Source organism: Bufo bufo, chromosome 1 (assembly GCF_905171765.1).
Source record: "Bufo bufo chromosome 1, aBufBuf1.1, whole genome shotgun sequence".
NCBI classification, from domain to species: Eukaryota; Metazoa; Chordata; class Amphibia; order Anura; family Bufonidae; genus Bufo; species Bufo bufo.
Genome location: NC_053389.1, coordinates 781,112,257 through 781,137,809, shown reverse-complemented (window position 1 = coordinate 781,137,809; position 25,553 = coordinate 781,112,257). Strand labels below are relative to the sequence as shown.

Sequence of the window (25,553 nt, the reverse complement as noted above, 5' to 3'; positions counted from 1 at the left end):
GGATTGAAAAAATGAAGTTACAAATCTACTTCTATCAGCTGCAGGGGTGGGAGGGAGGTTGACTTTCTCCCTGCAGCTCACACTCTGACAGCACAGTGCTGTTGTCTTAGAGGGAGCTGTTCAAAAGGACACGCCCCCGATCTGGTTAGGAGACGCCCCCTCCCACTCCTCAGCTGACAGGGATTGAAAATATTAAGTTAAATATCAACTTCGGTCAGCTACAGGGGTGGAAGGGACGGTGACATTCTTCCTGTAGCTCACACTCAGACAGAACAGTGCTGCTGTCTGGGAGTGAGCTGTTCAAAAGGACATCCTTGAAAGGAATACAGTCGAGGAACGAGGGTATGCAAATTTCTACTATTGAGATTTTTGCATAGGCTGAGCAGCTAAGGGAGAGAGCTAGGGCTTACAGGGCTTACCCGTTGGTTCCTTAGTTTTGGATCAAGTCAGTCGGATCTTCATTTGTGTCTTCTAGTTTTCTGTTACACTATCCGTGACAGGGGTACTGTGGGGGGAAGTCAGTGTTAAGGGGTGGGGGGCTGTGGAGGTCACTGTTATAGTGGATAGTGTTGATATCTTTTAACGACACACACAAACATTAAATGAAATAGATTAAATATACCCGAGCGAAGCCGGGTCCTTCAGCTAGTGTTTTATAAGGCAGTGCCTGTATGTGCCGTTGGCTGCAAAAGTTACATGTCTCCGCCTGGTTTATTTATGGCAGTCCAAGGAACCTATAGAATGAGCCACCTGCACTTTTCACCTGTAACAGACTCTGTGTCCTCATCGCTGTGAAGGCCACATAGTCCCATAACAGCAACAGCCACAGTGCATTATAACAGTACCAATCACAGTCCCTATAACAGTACCAATCACAGTCCCTATAACAGTACCAATCACAGTCCCTATAACAGTACCAATCACAGTGCCCTATAACAGCTCCAATCACAGTCCCTATAACAGCTCCAATCACAGTGCCCTATAACAGCTCCAATCACAGTCCCTATAACAGCTACAATCACAGTGTACTATAATATCAAGCCTTAAAGGGGTATCCTGGTGTCAGAAGTTATTCCCTCTCCACAGGATAGTCACTGTTAAAGGGGCGGGTGCTGTGGAGGTCACTGTTAAAGGGGCGGGCACTGTGGAGGCCAGTGTTAAAGGGGCAGGCACTGTGAAGGTCACTGTTAAAGGGGCGGGCACTGTGGAGGTCACTGTTAAAGGGGCAGGGTACTGTGAGGTCACTGTTAAGGCAGCGGTGTATTGTGGAGGTGACTGTTAAAGGGGTGGGCACTGTGGAGGCCAGTGTTAAAGGGGCGGGCACTGTGAAGGTCACTGTTAAAGGGGCGGGCACTGTGGAGGCCAGTGTTAAAGGGGCAGGCACTGTGAAGGTCACTGTTAAAGGGGCGGGCACTGTGGAGGTCACTGTTAAAGGGGCGGATGCTGTGGAGGTCACTGTTACAGGGGCGGATGCTGTGGAGGTCACTGTTAAAGGGACGGGCGCTGTGGAGGTCACTGTTAAAGGGGTAGGGTACTGTGAGGTGACTGTTAAGGCAGCGGTGTATTGTGGAGGTGACTGTTAAGGCAGCGGTGTACTGTGGAGGTCACTGTTAAGGGGGCGGGCCCCTGAGGAGGTCACTGTCAAGGAAGTAGGGTGCTGTGAAACTCATTGTTAAAGGGGCGGGCTGCTCTGAAGGTCAAAGTTAAGGGGATGGGCTGCTGTGAAAGTCCTATTTTAAAGTGGCGGGGCACTGTGGGGGGTCAGTGTTAAGGGGTGGGGAACTGTGGAATTCACTGTTAAAGGGGCAGGGTGCTGTAGAGGTCACTGTTATGGGGGATACTGTCGATATCTTTTAATGACACACACAAACATTAAATGAAATAGATTAAAAATATCCCATGTAAAGCCGAGTCCTTCTGCTACTATAATATATATTACAGCTGTCCAATATTCTCCAGTACCCTACAATAAAATACTTCTAGTAAAACAATACCTGAAATAAACTGCTATAATGTGAATACCGATGAAATGACACTAATAATATAAAGTACAGAACTACAGAGGAAGAAAACAATTGTTCCCATACCGGGAGTCAAACCCGGGCCGCCTGGGTGAAAACCAGGAATCCTAACCGCTAGACCATATGGGACCATGTACTGGCCGTGCTTGCACTCCTACTGATATGTGGTGTATTGTACAGACCTAGTATCAGTTCTCCTCCTCCTGTTCTGACACCCCCTGTACATTCACTGCTGTCATATCCATGACTTGTCCCATTGCTTACAGAGATAGGGGCCAAACCCTCCCCTCCCCCTCCAGAATCAACCAGGTGGCTTAGCCCTCACAGAAGGACTGTAGAGGCTATACAATCAGCTGCCTAGTTAGCGCAGTAGGTAGCGCGTCAGTCTCATAATCTGAAGGTCGTGAGTTCGATCCTCACACTGGGCACAAGTTTTTTTTTTATTATTTGAGGAAATTAACCCCACATTGCCAACATTGGATTTACGTGTAGAATTTATGTATAAATAAAAAAGGTGTATATACTTTTTATTTTTTTTTTATATATATATATATATATATATATATATATGTTATGTATAAATTATATATTATTATAATATAGTTAAATTGAAATTATATATATATATATTTTAGATTGTCTTTATTAATTTTTAGGCAAGATATTTATATAATAATAATGCCCAGTATGGCCCAAACACATTCTTTGATTATTCATACAGACATCAATATAAAATATTAAAAAATGTATATAGTATGTATATAATTCCTAAAATGTAAAAGAAATAAAATGTAAAATGCTGATTTATATATATACGACATTGTAAGGGGGGGGAAAAAAATGTTGTACATTCCCATACCGGGAGTCGAACCCGGGCCGCCTGGGTGAAAACCAGGAATCCTAACCGCTAGACCATATGGGAGCACTTGCAAAGCACAGTGAAACATTTGCTCTAAAAGTACACAGAGGTCACATGTTATGTATCAGCCAATTAGATGGCAGATGTGGGATCTCGCTGAGGAGACGGCTGTACTGAGCTCTGAGCTGCCTCAGTGTTACAGTCTGGAGAGGGTTCAGCTCCAGGCCATAGGAGCCTGTCCTGTCTGACTCAGTAGTGCAGTGAATGTGTTTTAGGGGGCGCTATTGTACCTGCCAAACAGCTGTGTGAATCAGGAGACCCTGGGAGCTGCACCTTGCTTTTAGCTGATTGGCTGACAAGGATCACATGACCATGTGAATCTCTTGACGGGCGCCATTTTGGCACTTGATATATGGCGCAGTCCTGAGGCCTAGGGTCTCTCAGCATCACTTGATGCTTATGGTCAACCTATCATTGCGCATAATAAATAATATTAATGAGTAATTATGCATGGCACTGAACAGTGGACAGACCGGCGCGGTAAAGGTTAAGAAAACATGGCGTCTAATTCCAAAATCAGCGCCACCCCTGTTTCCAGGATGTATGTGGTAGTGCAGCTCAATTCCATTCACTTCAATACAGCTGAGCTGCACTACCGCACACAACCTATGGGCAGGTGAGGCGCTATTTCTTTATTTAAAAAAAGTTATAAATAATAACACTTTCCGCCCAAAAGTCCTTTCTGATCATCAGTGGGGACACGTAAAAAAAAAAAAAAGTAAAATAATTATTTTTTTTTGCAATAAATGAAAAAAAATAAACTCACCCTAGAGAAATACATGGAATTTTATATTACAGGGGTTGTCTATGATGTTGTCTCATCTCAGACAATGGGGGCATATCGCTAGGATATGCCCCCATTTTCTGATAGGTGCGGGGCCCCGAAAGTGGTTGCCTCCCTCCATTCATTTTGTATGGGGGTGCTGAAAATAGCCGAGCGCTGACTCAGCTATTTCCATCTGGCACATGGAGTGGTGGACGGTCATGCGCGGTGCGCTCCCATTCACTTCTATGGAGAGCGCGCTTGGTGGTGGCCGGACTGGAGTCCTCTAGCCACCACTTTGGTCCACTCCGTTCTCGACATAGGTGTGAGTCCCAGCGGTGGCGACCGCACCTATAAGGCAATGGGGGCATATCCTAGCGATATGCCCACATTGTCTGAGACCTTATTCAGACATTTTCGCCACTAATTTGCCGTATGTGAATATTCCCTTTTGTAGTAAAGTATTAAAGGTGACGTGCAGGCATATATCTAGGACATGGCACCACCGCATGATCGGCGGTGGTCTGATCCCAGGGTCGCTCTCCAACGCACTACGTTTTTTCTGCTACGTCTTCACAGCAAAAACCTCTACAAAACCGCACATGTTAATAGCTGTTTTTGCTGCAGGAAAGCAGGTAGATTTTACCTTTGAGATGGCGGAAACTCGCTGAGGCCTTGAAAATCTTGCTGCAAATAATGCAAGACCCGCTTCGCTTCACGTCCATGACGTTACACTTCGGCCATGCGCATAAATTACGGTTTCAAAATCCGAAGTGAACTCGGCTTCGTTAATGAGATTCTGAAACGGTAATTTATAGGCGCATAACCGAAGTGTAACGTCATAGTCGCGAGGCGAAGCGAGTCTGGCGTTAATTGTCGCAGGATTTTCAGGGCCTCAGCGGAGCCCATACATTTTAGCGCCCTACGGAGGATATATTGTAAACAAAGTTTTCAAACAAAATCGGGTTCGGATAGAGAGCAATCCGAACCCAATTCGCTCAAGCCTACCGCCAGTGTCTGATGGGTGCAGTTCGGCTGAATTTTATGCACGTGGCAAAGTTGTGCTGTGTTTTTTTGCCTATTTATGTAGGCGTGCCTTTTTGTAGTATGAATTTGGCGAAAAAGTAGACATATTTTTACTTTACTTTTTACATCTGCGGCCCTTTTTTTTTAAAATAGTCACATTTTCTGGTACACCTTTTCACGTGTATATGGCTGAAACTTTTTATCTGATGTGACTTTTTCTCTGCACATTTGCATTTTTCGGCCGACCATCCAGTAGTCCAACTGCACGCGATCCACCTGCGCCCTGACGAATACAACGACGCCTCGCCTAGTTCATCGCCTGCTCTGGGACTCTATAAATGCTATGTAAAATACAGACAGGCTAATCCACTGCATCGGTCTAATCACACCCTGCACATGATAAATGAGCCCCATTTTCACGGACGACAGTTTTTCCAGGATTTTTACTACCGCCTGATTTACGTTTTAAACAACAAAGAAAAGATGCCGTGACCGGAGTTGCTGCGGCCACAACACAGAGTACTAACCTCTATACGATCACGGCAGACTGCTGTCTCTGAGAAAGTGGAGGGCATCTAAGGGCTTTCCAGTGACCTCACACTATAGACTGCTTTGTAAACCAGTGTTTGAAAATTAGTACCTATTGGTACACCCCCTAAGTGATTGCCTTAAAGGGGTATCCTGGTGTCAGAAGTTATTCCCTCTCCACAGGATAGGGGGTAACTATCAGTGGGGGCCCTACCACTTATGAGAATAGGGACCTTGTATCAGAGTCTTTTACAAGATCTCTCGGCTGTGAGATAATTAAAAATTAAATGGGTTGCCCATGTTCCCTCCACAAATACCAAATGGGACCGGGCATGGTAGGTAATGGCGCCCCACACCATAACACCTGGTGTTGGTCCTGTGTGTCTCCACGCTATACATGGTGGCAGTAGACTTTCTCGAGCCCCAGTAAACAATAGTGTACAGTGATGGAAGCCATTTCTGGCCCGGTACTAATGATGGCTGCATCGGAGTTCTGGGGCCGGAGAATGTCTACTGCCATCATGTATAGTGTGGAGACATACAGAACCAACAACAGGAGTTATGGTGTGGGGCGCAATTACCTACCATGCTCTTTCCCATTTAGGGAGGAAACATGGACCAGCCTTCGGTATGTCCAGGACATCATGGAACCAGTCCTACTGCCTTTTATTGACTCAGTAAGGAGACATGGTGTTCCACCAAGACAATGCCCGCTCACACACTGCCTGTGCTACAAAATATGCTCTTCAAGGTATCCAATAGCTCCATCACCAGATCTCTCCCCATCGAAAACATCTGGGACTGGATGAGATGACGGATCTCCCATCTACAGCAGCCAACAACCATCTTGGCTGAACTTCGGGTCCAGGATAAAAAAGTTTGGAAGGACAAAACCCAGGAGGTCATCCAGGATCTGTATGACCGTCTCCATACCAGAGGGGCAGCCAGTACCCCAGCAAGGGGAGATGCCATCCAGTATTAATGTGACTCTGCCTCAACATAGTATTAGTGCGGTGAAATTTCCAGACATGGACACCCCCCTTTTAGGACACGCTATTCCCACTTCTTTCGTAGAGATACATCATGCTCTCCTCCCCTCAGAGCATATATGGGTGTCGGGGCTGCAGCATCCCGGCACTGTATACAGTTGGTGTTTATGGAGAGCTGCTTTTTGGGAGAAAGCAGTCCGCTCTGCAATCCATGGGAGAATTGCCGATTTATCCAGGCGTCGAGGAGGTCAGCCCTATCTAAGTGGATAGTACTTTTTTTTTTTAACGGTGTTCATACGGGATAAATTACATAAGTACATAGTGCGTAGTCCATTATAGACGCAACTATACCAAATATGTGGAGGCGTTTTTTTTGGGGGTTTTTTTCTTGGAGCTTTTCTTATAATTTTTTTTTATCTTAGTAAGTACTTTATTTAAACATTATACCAACAATGGACATCAATATATTTTTGCCCTTCCAAGCCCATACTCCACCGCACCTCCCGCACCCTTCCAAACCCACGACCCCCCACCCATTTCCCAAAGACTATCAAGGAGGAAAAAAGAATAAGAAAAATTACACCAGATGGCTCTCTTCAGGTCCATTCAGAAAAGATTTGATTCCACACCCTAACCTGGTTGGTACTCACAAACAGGGTTTTTCGTAATTATATATATATTTTTTTTTCAATTAAATATTTCCACTAGATTTTCTATTAGTTTAAACTTTGCTCCAACTTTTCGCTAGCCCCACAAGGGGACTGTAACAGGTGATCTTTTGATCTCTTATATAATGCATTATACAGCTTAAGGGGCTTTCACACCAGCGCTATGTATTTCCATTTTTCTGCTCCGTTATAGGGAGGTGTAATGGACAATAAACAGCTATTTTTCCTTTATTTTGAATACAATGTTAGGGGATAAACAAGGTGTGAGGAATATGGATTAATATTTTGGCCATATAGGGCTTTCTAGGGGAGGTACGAGGACAGGGAAACTTCACCATCAGGGGTGGTCCCTGGGCTGAGGATAGACCAGGATCTGAGTAGGGAAAGATTCCTTTGGTAGCATTTCATTTTTACCTCAACACCTGGTCAACGATGCTTTTTCCTCAACTTGAAGTAGTATATTTGCATTCATTTCTCAATTTGTGGTGGATGGTATATATGCAGTAAAAGGTGGGCTGTATCCGCTCGTCCATGGGTTGTTATTATCTGTCACCAATTTTTGGGGACATTTTTAGCTTGATCAATATTAAAAGTTATATTTTAAGGGTCCTATTTCCTCCAAGTTTAATGTATGTTTATTAGAAGTACTTGAACACTATCCCATAGTATTGTTCCAAAGGAGTTTACTGGATTAATATTTACTGTCAGCCATGTCCCCACACCATCCATCAGCTGAAAGGTAGCAGAGGTAGTGAGCTCCACAGGGGGGCCCTGCTTCAAAGCCAGCAGATGGCAGAGGACCTCTAGCAGTCCACCAGTGTTTACAACTTTTCACACTTCCATTCAGCCAGCCATGAACCCAGCTAATGGAACAGGAAAGACCTCTCTGCAGGGGGTCTAGTCTATTCCCCAGTTCAATCAAATCTAGCAGACAGCATGGAACCAGTGATTTATAAGGAATTATGAATCGCCCAGCCATCACAGGCACATACCGGATACATATTTGTTTCCCTGTGGCCACGATAAACAGGCCCGTAGTCATAGTCTGACGGTGGGATGCCAGGGAAGGGAGATATACATATCTCCCCACAGAAACTAAATAACGGAACCATGCTTTAGCTCTACTTGTAGCCGGGACCCAGGCGGGTCTGTTGGTCCCAGAACCATCTCCCTGTGACCTTCTGGTCTGGAGCTATGAACCCTAAAGGGTTTTGTGGGTCATTGAGCTGCCAGGATCAGCAGGGAGGGGGGGACCCTTCCCAGAGGCGGGAAGAGAAGGGGTCGGCTACAGTTTAAAAGGCTTGTGCCAGCAAGCGGGCGTGTCTTTCTCTGAAGGAGGGTCACATCGTGCCATGTGTTTAGAGGGACCTGCACTCTGCTGACATCACCGCCCTCCATGTGAATACAGCTAAGAACTAATCACAACCCAAAAGGACTCATCCACTCATCCATCTGATAAACTGATTTTCGCTCTGTTTAACCCCTTAAGGACTCAGCCCTATTTCACCTTAAGGACTTGGCCATTTTTTGCAAATCTGACCAGTGTCACTTTAAGTGCTGATAACTTTAAAACGCTTTGACTTATCCAGGCCATTCTGAGATTGTTTTTTCGTCACATATTGTACTTCATGACACTAGTAAAATGAAGTTAAAAAAAATCATTTTTATTTATAAAAAAATACCAAATTTACCAAAATTTTTAAAAAATTTCCAAATTTCCAAGTTTCAATTTCTTTACTTCTATAATACATAGTAATACCTCCAAAAATAATTATTTTACATTCCCCATATGTCTACTTCATGTTTTGATCATTTTGGGAATGATATTTTATTTTTGGGGGTGTTACAAGGCTTAGAAGTTTAGAAGCAAATCTTGAAATTTATCTGAAATTTTCAAAAACCCAATTTTAAGGGACCAGTTCAGGTCTGAAGTCACTTTGCGAGGCTTACATAATAGAAACCACCCAAAAATGACCCCATTCTATAAACTACACCCCTCAAGGTATTCAAAACTGATTTTACTAACTTTGTTAACCTTTTAGGTGTTCCACAAGAATTAATGGAAAATAGAGATACAATTTAAAAATTTCACTTTTTTGAAAAATTTTCCATTTTAATAATTTTTTTCCAGTTACAAAGCAAGGGTTAACAGCCAAACCAAACTCAATATTTATGGCCCTGATTCTGTAGTTTACAGAAACACCCCATATGTGGTCGTAAACCGCTGTACGGGCACACGGCAGGGCGCAGAAGGAAAGGAATGCCATACGTTTTTTGGAAGGCAGATTTTGCTGGACTGTTTTTTTTTACACCATGTCCCATTTGAAGCCCCCCTGATTCACCCCTAGAGTAGAAACTCCTAAAAAAGTGGCCCCATTTTAGAAACTACGAGATAGGATAGCAGTATTGTTGGTACTAGTTTAGGGTACGTATGATTTTTGGCTGCTCTATATTACACTTTTTGTCAGGCAAGATAACAAGAAAGCTGTTTTGGCACCTTTTTTTATTTTTTTTATTTACAACATTCATCTGACAGGTTAGATCATGTGATATTTTTATAGACCAGGTTGTCACGGATGCGGCGATGCCTAATATGTATACTTTATTTTATTTATGTAAGTTTTACACAATAATATCATTTTTGAAACAAAAAAATGTTTTAGTGTCTCCATATTCTGAGAGCCATAGTTTTTTTCAGTTTTTGGGCGATTATCTTAGGTAGGATCTCATTTTTTGCGGGATGAGATGACGGTTTGATTGGCACTATTTTGGGGTGCATATGACTTTTTGATCGCTTGCTATTACACTTTTTGTGATGTAAGGTGACAAAAAATTGTTTATTTAGCACAGTTTTTATTTTTTATTTTTTACGGTGTTCATCTGAGGAGTTCGGTCATGTGATATGTTTATAGAGCCGGTCGATACGAACGTGGAGATACTTTTTTTCCCTATTTTTTACCAATTCTTTTTAACTTTATTTGGGGGCTGGATCTCACAGGCTCCTCACCGGAAGGCATCGCGCTGCCTTCCATGTCATCGGGTTCCCCCCTACAGCCGCATGGGGACGCGATGGCACCGCCACACGCCGCCGCAAACCGCAGGTCTGAATTGACCTGCGGTTTGCGCGATCGACGACACGGGGAGGGGGGGTCACGGGACCACCCCGCGCATTTAGCCAAGGTGCCTGCTCAATGATTTGAGCAGGCACCGGGTTCCGATTACCGCCCGGTGGCGGTGATCGTAAATACACATGACGTACCGATACGTCATAGGTCCTTAAGGACTCGGGAACTATGCCGTACCGGTACGTAATGGGTCCTTAAGGGGTTAATCCTGTTTGTACCATACCACCTGTATTTGTAACCTCAGACCACTGTATATATCCTTGTGTGTATAGTGTATTGTCTAGTGAGCCCTTAAGGCGATTAAATATATAATTTAATCTTGTGCTGGCTGGTATCTCGATCACGAATCTCCACGTCCGTGTTTCGGCCTAGTAATACGCTACCGCGGTTTGGTTTCTTACCCTATATAATCCCGTTAGCGGACTGGGCTTATATGAAACAAGGAACTGGTGGCAGTCTTCCCGGGCTGAGAACGCGCTGTTTCACTGGGGCAGTGAAAAGGCTCTCTCAGCTTGTTGCCTCTCTGTGCCCGTGTGGACAGGATGAGTCTGAAAACTGTACCAAGACTGACCTTACCCGCTCCTCCAGGAGGGCGTAACCTCACGCCGTGGTAACCAGTGACCATACGGTATCGCGTGAGCTTGACGCAGTTAACGTCCGACGTCAGTCGGGGTACGGTATTCGTCACACAAGGTGATCATTTTATTGTGCGGGCCGTAACAATTATGTATAGTTTTCTTTTTTATATTTTTCTGGGTAGGCAAAGGATTATATTTTCCCACTCCCTGCCTCCATCTACACATGGTCCATTTTGGATCCAGATTCTAAGGTTCCCAGCTGCCTCGTTAGCGCAGTAGGTAGCGCGTCAGTCTCATAATCTGAAGGTCGTGAGTTCGATCCTCACATGGGGCATTTGTGTGTTTTTTTTCTACCTATTAAGGGCTACTTTTAAAAGACAAGTACTCCATACATTGAATTTCATTTATTTAAAGGGGGAGACGGACCCCTCCAAAACCTTCCTGTGCCACTAGGGTCTTGCTGCTTCCTGTTGTCATTGTCACACCCCACAACTATGGCATCTACTACTAGTTAGTCTCCGTCAATAGTAATTTGCCACTAGAGGACGCTAGTGGAGGCGATTTGTTTTTTTGGTTTTTTTTTAAAAGGGGAAAAAAGTTTTGTTTTTTTTATCCTTGAGCTTTTGCATTAATAAATGAAAAACTCCAAAGACATACAGATAGGGACCTTAGATTGTGAGCCCCATAGGGGACAGCCAAAAGCTAATGTCTGTAAAGCGCTGCGGAATATAGTAGCGCTATATAAGTGCATAAAATAAAATAAATAAAAACAATAAGAAATGTGATAAAGCTGGTTATGGCCATTAACAAACCCGCTTCCACTTTCGAAACTGGCATAAAAACAACAAATTTCACTTGCAATTGATTCGGGCACATTTCCACATATGGCACTTTTGCTGGGATTGATATTTCTGTCCTATGTACATTTTAGACAACAAAAAATATAAAAAAATAAAAATGCCGTGACCCGGATTCGAACCGGGGTTGCTGCGGCCACAACACAGAGTACTAACCACTATACGATCACGGCAGACAGTGGGAGTGGGAAGATTAAAGGCCTTCTTCAGTCTTCTCTGTGACCTCATACTATAACCTACTACAGTCCCAGACAGCCCCTTTAACCCCTTAGTGACCTGCCTGTTTTGGGCCCTAGTGACAAAGCAAATTTTTTTTTATTTCTTTTTTACATTGAAGTAGCTGTCGGAGGACTGGTTATAGTTTTTAATGGAGCCATTTTAGGGTACACATAACTTGCTGATTAACTTTTGTGAACTCTTTCTGGAAAAAATAGCAATATCTGCACTGAGTTTTTATGTTATAAATTTTGCGACTTTCATTTTTTGTCATAAATAACATGGTAACTGTACTTTTTTTTAAGTTTTATTACAATAAAACACGTTTTGTAAAAAAAGAAGAAAATGTTTTTGCATCGCCGCATTACAAAATCCATAACATTTTAATTTTCTGTTCTATGGAGCTGTGTGAGGGTTTTCTTTTCGCAGAATGACTTGTATCTTTTATTGGTAACATTTTGGGGTAAATAACACTTTTTGATCTCTCTTTATTTATTTTTGGCAGCAAATAAGCAAAAAGCAGCAATTCTGTAATTTTTTTTGTGCATAGTGCGTAGTCCATTATGGACGCAAAGATACCAAATATCTAGAGGCGATTTTTTTTTTTTCCATTTGAAAAGTGTCTTTTTTTATCTTGGAGCTTTTCTTTAAATATTTTTTTATTTTTATAAATATTTTTGCCCTTACAACCCCATACTTCACCGCACCTCCTGGACCCTCATAAACCCACAACCCCCCACCATCTCCTGAAGACCATCGAGGAGGAAAAAAGAAACAAACAAAAATTGCCCTCTTCAGGTCTATTCATAACAGTTTTGATTCCACACAGGATTTTTCGTAATTACCGTATACATTTTTTCCATTAAATGTTTTCACTAGATTTTCTTTTAATTTAACTTTTTAAACTTTCTTTAACTTTTTGATAGCCCCACAAGGGGGCTGTAAAAGGTGATCTTTTGATATAATGCATGATACAATTTAAGGGTCTTTCACAACAGAGCCATGTATTTCCATTCTTCTGCTCGGTTATAGGAGCAGAGGGATAAAAATAATGGAAGTTCCGGATTCGGCACATAACTGAAGCACACTGAGCCTAACAGACCCCATTGACTATAGTAGGATCTGTTTCCTTTAGGAGAAAAAAAATTCCTGCATGCAGAACTTTTTGCTCAGCTATTTTTGATGAATTCTGAGACGGAAGCCCCAAACTGAGCTCCTGACTAGTGTTGATCGAGTACCAAAGTGCTCGGGTGCTCGAATAGAACACTTTGGGATGGTCCGGTGCTCTACAGAGCAGCAGAGCACAATGGAAGTCAATGGGAGAACCAGAGCATTAAACCAGGCACCCCGTGATCTGAAGAGGGGAGGGTGTCTGGTTCATAAGAAAAGGTCAGAAATTGATGGAAACACCACTGAAATGGTTCAGAACAGCTTGGGGAGATGTCTGGATGCATCTTGGACTCCCAGGTCGCTGCTGGGAACGATGTCCGAGTAGTACGTAACTTTTACACTAATACGCACAAAACCGAAGATAAAATCGATTTTAGAGGAAAAATTGTTAGGAAACATTCTTTCCTGTATATTTACTTGTATATAAATTACAAGGAAGAGACACTCCGATACAACCTGTATATAACATAAAGGAGGGCCTCATTCACATTGTGGTACAATTGTTCAGGTAGTGGGACTTCTACAGTCATAAAGCCTATGCACTAAGTGAAAGGGCTGCCAAAAATTACAAGGAACCGGTGTTCCGTGAAATTTCCCTACCCTCGTCACTTCCTGCATGCAGAACTTTTTGCTCAGCTATTTTTGATGAATTCTGACAATAAACAGCTATTTTGGCTTTATTTTGAATACAATGTTAGGGGATAAACAAGGTGTGAGGAATATGGATTAATATTTTGGCCGTATAGGGCTTTCTAGGGGAGGTACGAGGACAGGGAAACCCCACCATCAGGGGTAGTCCCTGGGCTGAGGATAGACCAGGATCTGACTAGGGAAAGACTCCCTTGGTAGCATTTCATTTTTACCTCAACACCTGGTCAACGATCCTCTTTCCTCCTCTTGAAGTAGTATATTTACATTCATTTCTCAATTTGTGGTGGATGGTATATATGCAGTAATAGGTGGGCTGCATCCGCTCGCCATGGGTTGTTATTATCTGTCACCAATTTTTGGGGCATATTTTTAGCTTGATCAATATTAAAAGTTATATTTTAAGGGTCCTATTTCCTCCAAGTTTAATGTATGTTTACTAGACTGACTTGAGCACTATCCCATAGTATTGTTCCAAAGGAGTTTATTGGATTAATCAGCTGAAAGGTAGCAGAGGTAGTGAGCTCCACAGGGGGGGCCCTGCTTCAAAGCCAGCAGATGGCAGAGGACCTCTAGCAGTCCACCAGTGTTTACAACTTTTCACACTTCCATTCAGCCAGCCAGGAACCCAGCTAATGGAACAGGAAAGACCTCTCTGTAGGGGTCTAGTCCATTCCCCAGTTCAATCAAATCTAGCATACAGCATGGAACCGGTGATTTATAAGGAATTATGAATCGCCCGGCCATCACAGGCACAAACCGGATACATATTTGTTTCCCTGTGGCCACGATAAACAGGCCCGTAGTCATAGTCTAGCGGTGGGATGCCAGGGAAGGGAGATATACACATTTCCCCACAGAAACTAAATAACAGAACCATGCTTTAGCTCTACTTGTAGCTGGGACCCAGGTGGGTCTGTTGGTCCCAGAACCATCTCCCTGTGACCTTCTGGTCTGGAGCTATGAACCCTAAAGGGTTTTGTGGGTCATTGAGCTGCCAGGATTAGCCGGGAGGGGGAAGACCCTTCTCAGAGGCGAGAAGAGGAGGGGCTGGCTCCAGTTTAAAAGGCTTGTGCCAGCAAGCGGGCGTGTCTTTCTCTTAAGGAGGGTCACATCGTGCCATGTGTTTAGAGGGACCTGCAACCTGCAGACATCACTGCTCTAAGGGGCTCAACTGCCTCGTTAGCGCAGTAGGTAGCGCGTCAGTCTCATAATCTGAAGGTCGTGAGTTCGATCCTCACATGGGGCATGTGTGTGTTTTTTTTCTACCTATTAAGGGCTACTTTTAAAAGACAAGTACTCCATACATTGAATTTCATTTATTTAAAGGGGGTGACGGACCCCTCCAAAACCTTCCTGTGCCACTAGGGTGCCTTGTTGCTTCCTGTTGTCATTGTCACACCCCACAACTATGGCATCTACTACTAGTTAGTCTCCGTCAACAGTAATTTGCCACTAGAGAACGCTAGTGGAGGCGATTTTTTATTTTTTTTTAATGGGGAAAAAAGTGTATTTTTTTATCTTTGAGCTTTTCTTACATTAATAAATAAAAAACAATAAGAAATGTGATAAAGCTGGTTATGGCCATTAGCAAACCTGCTTCCACTTTCGAAACTGTGGTGCAAAAACAACAAGCAGAGTGGGGATGGTGACTCTTATTAAAACTTAACTTTTAATTCTTTTGAATGAATAAAGTCCCTAGATATTTTTATTTGATAACAAAAAAGTGCATGATAACACAAAATGTGTCCTGAGGCTGTGGTATCGATGTGTCCTGAGGAGATACCACAGCCTCAGGACACATCGCTGTGCTCATGAATAGGGACCCTATCATCACTAGGCTGCCCATTCAACACTGCCTTCTCATCCTTAGGTACGTACTGAGCCCTGATACATGTGTGGAGCCTGAAACAGGGGCTACCACCTGTAAGGTATCAATGTGTCTTTCTGTCATATTTGATAACTGTGTGTGTTGATCACTGATTCACGTGTACCAACACCATATGTTATTGTATTGCCCCCCTGTATGTGCTCAATATTCCCCTGATGAGTTATGACACGAAACATGCGTGTAGGGATTAGCTGCACTAGGGCACAATAGGGCCAAGTAGCAAAAGGGCAAGGTTCGGGACGGGGTCGTCCTTATTAGAACGGGTGCTCCGTGATTAGGACGCTAGGGTCACGCTAGCACCCACATCTTAGGGCTGTCTAGGGACCCAGAACCCACTAATACCCCCGTCTAGCACTAACTGCTCTCAGTAATACCACATCTTCTGAATATCTATACAAACCGGAGGACTCCAGCAAAACGCTAGGACTACCACGTTATTCACTATCTTTTGTGTTATCATTCACTTTTTTGTTATCAAATAAAAATATCTAGGGACTTCATTCTATCAAATGAATTAAAAGTTAAGTTTTAATAAGAATCACCATCCCCACTCTGTCTGTAATCTTAATTATAGGTGATCAAGTCATCAATTATCATATAGCTTCCCTCTAGTCGCAAAAACAACAAATTTCACTTGCAATTGATTCGGGCACATTTCCATATATGGCAGTTTTGCTGGGATTGATACTTCTGTCCTATGTACATTTTAGACAACAAAAAATATAAAAAAACTAAAAATGCCGTGACCCGGATTCGAACCGGGGTTGCTGCGGCCACAACACAGAGTACTAACCACTATACGATCACGGCAGACAGTGGGAGTGGGAAGATTAAAGGCCTTCTTCAGTCTTCTCTGTGACCTCATACTATAACCTACTACAGTCCCAGACAGTCCCTTTAACCCCTTAGTGACCTGCCTGTTTTGGGCCCTAGTGACAAAGCACATTTTTATTTTATTTTAATTTGACATTGAAGTAGCTGTCGGAGGACTGGTTATAGTTTTTAACGGAGCCATTTTAGGGTACACATAACTTGCTGATTATCTTTTGTGAACTCTTTCTGGATAAAATAGCAATATCTTCACTGAGTTTTTATGTTATAAATTTTGCGACTTTCATTTTTTGGCATAAATGACATGATAACTGTACTCTCTGGGTCAGTATGATTACAGCGATACCAAATACATATAGTTTTTTTTTAAGCTTTACTACAATAAAACACGTTTTGTAAAAAATAAAAAATGTTTTTGCATCGCCGCATTACAAAACCCATAACGTTTTAATTTTCTGTTCTATGGAGCTGTGTGAGGGTTTTCTTTTCGCAGAATGACTTGTATCTTTTATTGGTAATATTTTGGGGTAAATAACACTTTTTGATCTCTCTTTATTTTGTTTGTTTTTTGGCAGCAAATAAGCAAAAAGCAGCAATTCTGGCATTTTTTTTTAAAGGATGTTCCCCATACAGGATAAATTACATAAGTGCATAGTGCGTAGTCCATTATGGACGCAACAATACCAAATATGTAGAGGCGATAATTTTTTTCTCATTTAAAAAGTGTATTTTTTTTTATCTTGGAGCTTTTCTTTAAAAAAATAAAATTATTTTAATAAATACTTTATTTTAAATTATTTCAACATTTGACATCAACATATTTTTGCCCTTACAACCCCATACCCCACCGCACCTCCCGGGCCCTCATAAACCCACGGCCCCCCCCCCCCCCCCCCATCTCCTGAAGACCATCGAGGAGGAAAAAAGATACAGAAAAAAATGACCCTCTTCAGGTCCATTCAGAATAGATTTGATTCCACACAAAAAAAACACAGGATTTTTCGTAATTACCGTATACATTTTTTCCATTAAATGTTTTCACTAGATTTTCTTTTAATTTAACTTTTTAAACTTTAACTTTTTGCTAGCCCCACAAGGGGGCTGTAAAAGGTGATCTTTTGATATAATGCATGATACAGTTTAAGGGGCTTTCACAACAGAGCCATGTATTTTCATACTTCTGCTCGGTTATAGGAGCAGAGGGATAAAAATAAAGTTCCAGATTCGGCACATAACTGAAGCACACAGAGCCTAACAGACCCCATTGACTATAGTAGGATCTGTTTCCATTTAGGAGGAAAAAAAATCCCTGCATGCAGAACTTTTTGCTCAGCTATTTTTGATGAATTCTGAGACTGAAGCCTCAAACTGAGCTTCTGACAAGTGTTGATCGAGAACACTTTGGGATGCTCCGGTGCTCTACAGAGCAGCAGAGCACAATGGAAGTCAAGAGGAGAGCCAGAGCATTAAACCAGGCACCCCCTGCTCTGAAGAGGGGAGGGTCTCTGGTTCATGGGAAATGGTCAGAAATTGATGGAAACACCACTGAAATGGTTCGGGAACAGCATGGGGAGGATGTCTGGATGCATCTTGGACTCCCAGGTCGCTGCCGGGAGCGATGTTGTCTGAGTAGTACGCCACTTTTACAGACTGACAATAATACACACTAAACCAAAGATAAAATCGATTTTAGAGGAAAAATTGTTAAGAAACATTCTTTCCTGTTGTGGCGAAAGCCACTTCGCCACCGTGTTTTGGAGGGGGCTGTTTGCCAGCCTCCTGCCCCTGGATTACGGCCCTTTAAGATACTTTTACTAACTTTTAAACCCCTGAACCTATTCAAGTGAATTTTGGATAGGTTTGTCCCCAAGTTATACTGGTTAAATTGATATAAGTTATACAGTATGTATGTACAATGTAAACTCACAAAGTTGTAACAATTTATAAGAAGTGTAACTTTTCAGCTTAGGAGATAGTTGAGTAGATACAGAAATTTACTCAATTATCTCCTAGACAGAGGGGAGGAATATGCTGGGTGTGTTTCTATTGTCCCATTGTGCCATTGTCCCATTGTGTCCGATTGGCTGCTGTACTTACATTGTATGTGTTGTAATATATTGATTGGTTGTATTTCAAAACCCTGTGGGCAGTACTATGTTTGTGGATTGTGAATAAAAGAGGCTGTACGTGCCAGTACAGTCAGTTCTGCTTAACCCTCAAGCGAAGTGTCGTCTCGTTCTTGGGGGGATTGGATATTATGCTGATTGCCAGGAGTGTAAGCCGATTGTATGCTTTTCCTGTTCAGCTGTTTCCAGTGTTCGTGTGTTTCCTGTTCCGGAGTTGAAGGATTCGTGTAGTTTGCAGTTCGGCAGACTGGTGCTTGCAGTAGCTGCCTGTGCATTGGAAAGTGGAATATCGTCTGAACGGAGTTGTGTGCTGAACGGTCCGTTACACCTGTATATTTACTTGTATATAAAGTACAAGTGCTGCCAAAAATTACAAGGAAGAGACACTCCGATACAACCTGTATATCACATAAAGGAGGGCCTCATCCACATTGTGGTACAATTGTTCAGGTAGTGGGACTTCTACACTGATAAAGCCTATGCACTAAGTGAAAGGACTGCAAAAAATTACAAGGAACCGGTGCTCCGTGAAATTTCCCTACCCTCGTCACTTCCTGTTGTGACGAGGCCGCACCGGACATGACGTTCCCAGCTTTGGAAGGAGGTGTGCTGCACCGCGCAGACGCACAACGACGGGGTAGGGAAATTTCACACCAGATTTGGGGAGCAGGGGGCACCTAATGCGCTTGCGCCTTACCTCTCAGCTGGACACCGTCCGACACTGCGCATGCGCCGGGAGCCTCAGCGGCGGTTAGAGGGTAGGGAAAAATTACAGGCCAGTGCGCAAGCGCAGATAACTACTTCCGATACACCGCGCGTGCGCACCAGCGGACAGGGAGATCTCTTATACCGAACATCCATCCGATCACCGCGCCTGTGCAGTGTGGGGGTAGGGAGATCTGATGGCCATTTGTTCTGTTAAATCTCCCTACCACTCACTGCGCACAGCTGAGAGGTAAGGCGCCTTCTCCCCAACTCTGGTGTGAAATTTACCTACCCCGTCGTTGTGCGCCTTCCAAAGCTGGGAACGTCATGTCCGCTGCGACCTGTGCCTCAGTGTCCACAAGCCTATATGGCAATATTTCCAGGGCCAGCAATTTGGAAAGGTGTGCATTTAGTGCTATGGCCTGTGGGTGGGTGGCTGGGTATTTGCGCTTTCGTTCAAAGGCCTGGGGTATGGATGGGCATCTGTACGCTGTGCTGGGACACAGAAGTGGATGTGCTAGCTGATGGTGCTTGCGAAGGTCCAGGTGCATGGCAGGAGGCATCCAGGCCTCCGTCTTGGACAGGGGATTGGCCAGCACGTAACACAGGGAAAGAGGAGGCAGTGGTGTGACCCGCAGACACTGATTGTGGACCCAGGCGTTCGGCCCACCTATTAGGGTGCTTTGATGCCATGTGGCAGATCATGCTGGTGGTGGTGAGGTTGCTAGTGTTCACGCCCCTGCTCATTTTGGTACGGCACAGGTTGCAAATGACAATTGTTTGATCGTCCGCACTTTCCTAAAAAAAGTGCCAGACTGCGGAACACCTACCCCTTGGCAAGGGAGATTGCTGAAAGGGGGTGCTTCGGGGAACAGTTGCGGGCCTGTTTGGTGTGGCCCACCTTCTCCCTTTTGCCACCCCATTGCCTCTTCCAGCCTGTTGCGGTGCTGCGGATCCCTCCCCCTCTGTACTGCAGTCCTCGCTCGGCTTGCCACCTTCCCAGGATGGGTCAGTGATTTCATCGTCCAGCACCTCCTCTTCCACTTCCTCACTCTGGTCATCCTCCTGACCTAATAAGAACCTCACTTATTGACAACTGTGTCTCATCCTCAAACTCTAGAGACACTAATTGCCATTCACTTATTGGCAACTGTGTCTCATCATCATCATCCACCTCGTGAAACACTAATTGCCATTCCCCACCGTCGTTATGACTGTGGATGCTCAAGAGTTTGGGAATCAGTGCACAAGATCTCCTCATGTCCCTTTTCAAGCGGGCTTGGTGAGAGGCCCAAATCAAGGAATGGCGATGAAAAGAGCTCCTCGGAATATCCGAATGTGGGATCACTTGTTTGCCAAGACTGTCCATGGTGGGAGGAAGAAGGATCAGGGTGAGGATTCTGTTGACCAGACTCTTGGCTACTGAGACTGGACTTTGTGGAAGACAGGACTTAGTGCATTATCTGCTGCAATCCAAACGACCACCTGGTCGTACGGGTGTGACTTCGAGAGCGTTGTCCTGAGCCGCCCTGCAAACTAGGACATGAATCTAGGTATCGTGGATGAGTGTGTTTCTTGTGCTCTGGAAGCAGGCACAGTTTCACTGCACCCAGGGCCACGGCCTCTGCATGCACCATCAGCAGCACGGCCACTTCCCCGTCCCTTACTGCTCGCCATGAGCATATTAAATGGTATATATGCTTGCAAGTATGTCACACGTACAGTAGTGCAGGTTTTGTAAGTGTATGAGCAAATAAATTACACTGAATGTCACAGATACTTAGGATGCGCAAACGTTACACAGGAGATGTAGTGCAGGTAATGTCGCTGTCACCAGCGGCCAAACAATTGCACGCTAGTGACAAAGCAATTTCTTTTTTTCTTTTTTTTTTTGCTGTCTTCTGCTGGTTCCAATGGGCTCATGATTGTGTCAAAGCATGGGGCAACTGGAGGATCTTCTGTGCTGGTGGTCCACCCCCACCATCCTGATTGACTGTCTAATACTGTTTGATGGACTCCTGGCTTAAACAACCTCTGGAGTACGCTACTGACCCCGATAGTGCAACCATCTAACATGGACACCATGCCGAGCAGGATCATCTGTGTACGGTAGGAGTGCACAGCCTTTTCTGGACCAAGGGCCACAATAAACTCCCCCCCCCCCCCCAATAACAAAGCCAGCCATACAGTGCACCATTAGTACTTACCTGCCCCTTCTCCTCTCTGACACTTGAGCAGACACCAGAGGGCGCTCACGTGTGTCATCCAAGTCCTACACTGGTATCTAGAGAACGGAGCCGCACTCAGTCTGGTACCTACAATCCATTGGCCATGTCTTTCAGAAGGACAAGTCTGTGATGGATGGGGGCTGTACTGAACAGCATGGTGGTCCACAGGTTGGTCACCTGCAGATTACAGATCAATATAAAGAACTTGTGGTCATGGCTACGGCCAAGAGATGTCCGAAGAACCCTGGGAAGAGAAACAACGGAACAACCTAACCCAGCTAGGCGTGTCTTAACTAACCTGACTTACTGGCTTGTTGTGTGCCCTAAGCCATGATCGAGGGTAGGCCTATAAGTGGGCATACCCTGTGGAAATGAGAAGATAAGGGAGGGAGGGTGGGGCACCTGAGAACGCACGCCTGTGAGTGAGGCTGTGGCTCGTATATGAAGGGCCTCCGCCCCTCCCACAAATGCAGGCTGACAAATCAGCCTTACCAACTTGTGGTCATGGCTACGGCCAAGAGATGTCCGAAGAACCCTGGGAAGAGAAACAACGGGAACAACCTAACCCAGCTAGGCGTGTCTTAACTAACCTGACTAACTGGCTTGTTGTGTGCCCTAAGCCATGATCGAGGGTAGGCCTATAAGTGGGAAAAAACCAAGCCAAGTAGGGTAGGAAAAGAACTCGAATGGCATGTGCAAACTGATCCCCAAGCCAACTGCAAGGCGTCAGGGATCTAGAGCAAAAATTCGGGGTGTATGAGGCAAGGCCAGAAGGAGACCTACAACCCGTCTTGTGGATGACAAGGCCAGAGACATGATGCTCAATATTGCGGATACTGCCCCCGAAGCGGAATGGAGTACCGGGAATACGTTGAGAAAGGGATCATGAAAACCAACTGAACCTGTAAAGTTTTGGCTCTAGGTCAAGTACTGACAATGCCTTAGCCTCAGGAGATCGTGAGACCGAAACCTAACTGCCTAGACTATGCAGGCATGAGGGCAAAAGAACCATGTAGATAGGAAGAGAATCCTTGAATAGTTCCCCAGACAGCTATCTGCTAGCCGTGGTCCGCGCGTTGTTCTACTGTGTGCCCCTGAGAATTGTTTTAACGCTTGAGACGTGAAGACCGACCTACTATCTGACTCTTCTACCGTGAGGAAATGCTGGACCTTGTCCAAAACCCGATTCAACGTGGTTGTAGGGAGTCTGAGGTTAGGCCAAATACAATTTAACTGTGTTGTGAGAGAGTCTAAGGCCAGTATGGCAATAAGCTAAGAAGGTCATAATGTACGAGGTCCTGTCAATGTCCTCCCTTGGGTGAAGGAGTGCAAATTTGCTATTAATGCTCCAGGCGGTTTTGTAACGTGTAACCGTATTAACAGACCACGACTTTTGCATGAGAGACTTGGCTGAAGAGATGTATGCCTTTTGACTGTGATCAGAGACTGAAATGCTGGAGAGGATAGCCCTACTTGTTCCTTCCCCCGCATGACCTGAAAGAAAGCATGGAGAATTAAAAACAAGACAAAGCAGCTGCAACACTTTTTTTATTTTTTACTGCTTGGACCCTGGATGGAAGGGGCGACCGGTACATTGAGTTCTGAAACACTTGTAGCGGGGGAGCGACAGACATTAGCGATTTAAAAAGTGAACCTGAAGAAAGTGACAGGCAACAGACATTTGATAAACGTAAGCTTGAATAAACGTAACAGTCAATGGACATTCGGGATTAATAAAAGTAAGGGCTCTTTCACACCTGCGTTCTTTTCTTCCGGCATAGAGTTCCGTCGTCGGGGCTCTATGCCGGAAGAATCCTGATCAGTTTTATCCTAATGCATTCTGAATGGAGAGAAATCCGTTCAGGATGCATCAGGATGTCTTCAGTTCCGGAACGGAACGTTTTTTGGCCGGAGAAAATACCGCAGCATGCTGCGCTTTTTGCTCCGGCCAAAAATCCTGAAGACTTGCCGCAAGGCCGGATCCGGAATTAATGCCTATTGAAAGGCATTGATCCGGATCCGGCCATAAGCTAAACGTCGTTTCGGCGCATTGCCGGCCCGACATTTAGCTTTTTCAGAGTGGTTACCATGGCTGCCGGGACGCTAAAGTCCTGGCAGCCATGGTAAAGTGTAGCGGGGAGTGGGGGAGCAGTATACCGTCCGTGCGGCTCCCCGGGCGCTCCAGAGTGACGTCAGGGCGCCCCAAGCGCATGGATCACATGGATCACGTCATCCATGCGCATGGGGCGCTCTGACGTCATTCTGGAGCGCCCCGGGAGCCGCACGGACAGTAAGTATACCGCTCCCCCGCTCCCCGCTCCTACTATGGCAACCAGGACTTTAATAGCGTCCTGGGTGCCATAGTAACACTGAAAGCATTTTGAAGACGGCTCCGTCTTCAAATGCTTTCAGTACACTTGCGTTTTTCCGGATCCGGCGGGCACCTCCGGCAACGGAAGTGCACGCCGGATCCCAACAACGCAAGTGTGAAAGAGGCCTAAGCTTGAATAATGTAAACAGGCCACAGACATTAGAAATAAAAAAAAAAACTCAAGCCTAAGTAACGTAAACAGGCAACAGACCTTAGTAGTTAGTAAACGTAAACCTGAATAACGTAAACAGGCAACAGACATTAGTGGTTAGTAAACGTAAGCCTGAATAACGTAAACAGGCAACAGTAACCAATTAACGTAAGCCTGAATAACGTGAACAGTTAGCTGACATTAGAAGTTAGTAAACGTGAGCCTGAATAGTGTAAACAGGCGACAGACATTAGAAGTTAGTAACGTAAGCCTGAATAACGCAAACAGGCAACAGACATTAGTAATTAATGAACGTGAGCCTGAATAACGTAAACAGGCAACAGACCTTGGTTGATAGCAAACGTAAGCCTGAATAACGTAAACAGGCAGACATTAGAAGTTAGTATACGTAAGCCTGAATAACGTAAACAGGCAACGGATATTGGTAGTTGGTAAACGAAAGCCTGAATAAAGTAAACAGGCAACAGACATTAGTAATTAACAACGTAAGCCTGAATAACGTAAACAGGCAACAGACATTGGAAGTTCGTAAACGTAAGCCTAATGTAAACAGGCAACAGATATTGGTAGTTGGTAAACGTAAACCTGAATAACGTAAACAGGCAACAGACATTAGTAGTTAGCAAATGTAAGCCTGAATAACGTAAAACAGGCAACAGACATTGGTAGTTAGTAAACGTAAGCCTGAATAACGTAAACAGGCGACAAATATCAATCTATGTTGGCCTGAATAAAAGACAGGCGAGAGAACAATACTGATTAATAAACGTGAGCCTGAAACGTCACAGGCAACAGACATGATGATTGATACCGTAGGCCAGAATAACGTAAACCGGCGACAGACATTGAATAATAACGTAGACCTGTATAACGTAAACAGGCGACAGACATTGGGAGTTAGTAAACGTAAGCCTGAATAACGTAAACAAGCAACAGACATTGGTAGTTAGTAAACGTAAGCCTGAATAACGTAAGCAGGCGACATATCAATGATCGATGAACGTAGGCCTGAATAACGTAAACAGGCAACAGACATTAGAAGTTAGTAAACGTAAGCCTAAATAATGCAAACAGGCAACAGACATTAGTAATTAATAAATGTAAGCCTGAATAAGGTAAACAGGCAGCGGACATTAAATAAACGTATGCCTGAATAGAGTAAACAGGCAGCAGATATCAATGACCAATGAACGCAGCCTGAAAGACGTAAACAGGCGACAGACATTAATGATCGATAAACGTAAACCTGAATAAACAACCGGGCAAGAGACATTGGACGCGTTAAGCGTGAGCCTAACAACGTGACAGGCGGCAACATTGATAATTTAAAAACATGAGCCGGATGAATCTACCAAGTGATGACAACTGATTAACCGTGAGGGGAAAGAAGACGACCCTCGCCAGAAACCTCGAGTGTAAAAAAAAAATGAAAAAATAAAGAATATATATATTTTTTTTTAAGGCGACTGTACTCACATTCACGGACTGCCCGACTGCTGCCTCCGGCAGTGGCAAAACAATGTTATTGAGCCCTAGTGCCTGCTCCAACTTGAGACCGACTGCAGACTAAAGTACCTGTCATTTCTGCTGGCCAGAGGTAACTGGGGGAACTCTGAAGCTGGTTGCTCCTGCAGCCCTCGTACCGGCGAGGGCCACCAGGGGAGCGGCGCCGGCCTGAGTACCGTTAATGCGGGAATGGGGCATCTGGAACGGCGGGTTCT

General features: G+C 44.4%; 7 non-coding genes across 7 annotated transcripts; 3 read left to right on the top strand and 4 right to left on the bottom strand.

The window, feature by feature from the left end:
* Positions 1-2,078: 2,078 nt before the first annotated feature.
* On the bottom strand, positions 2,079-2,150 carry TRNAE-UUC. Its single transcript has one exon. It is a non-coding gene; the product is annotated as a tRNA-Glu (tRNA).
* A 226-nt stretch (positions 2,151-2,376) lies between these two features.
* Positions 2,377-2,449, top strand: TRNAM-CAU. The gene has a single exon. It is a non-coding gene; the product is annotated as a tRNA-Met (tRNA).
* A 422-nt stretch (positions 2,450-2,871) lies between these two features.
* On the bottom strand, positions 2,872-2,943 carry TRNAE-UUC. Its single transcript has one exon. It is a non-coding gene; the product is annotated as a tRNA-Glu (tRNA).
* Positions 2,944-10,878: 7,935 nt separating this feature from the next.
* Positions 10,879-10,951, top strand: TRNAM-CAU. Its single transcript has one exon. It is a non-coding gene; the product is annotated as a tRNA-Met (tRNA).
* Positions 10,952-11,575: 624 nt separating this feature from the next.
* Positions 11,576-11,647, bottom strand: TRNAH-GUG. Its single transcript has one exon. It is a non-coding gene; the product is annotated as a tRNA-His (tRNA).
* Positions 11,648-14,684: 3,037 nt separating this feature from the next.
* Positions 14,685-14,757, top strand: TRNAM-CAU. The gene has a single exon. It is a non-coding gene; the product is annotated as a tRNA-Met (tRNA).
* A 1,380-nt stretch (positions 14,758-16,137) lies between these two features.
* On the bottom strand, positions 16,138-16,209 carry TRNAH-GUG. Its single transcript has one exon. It is a non-coding gene; the product is annotated as a tRNA-His (tRNA).
* Positions 16,210-25,553: the final 9,344 nt, after the last annotated feature.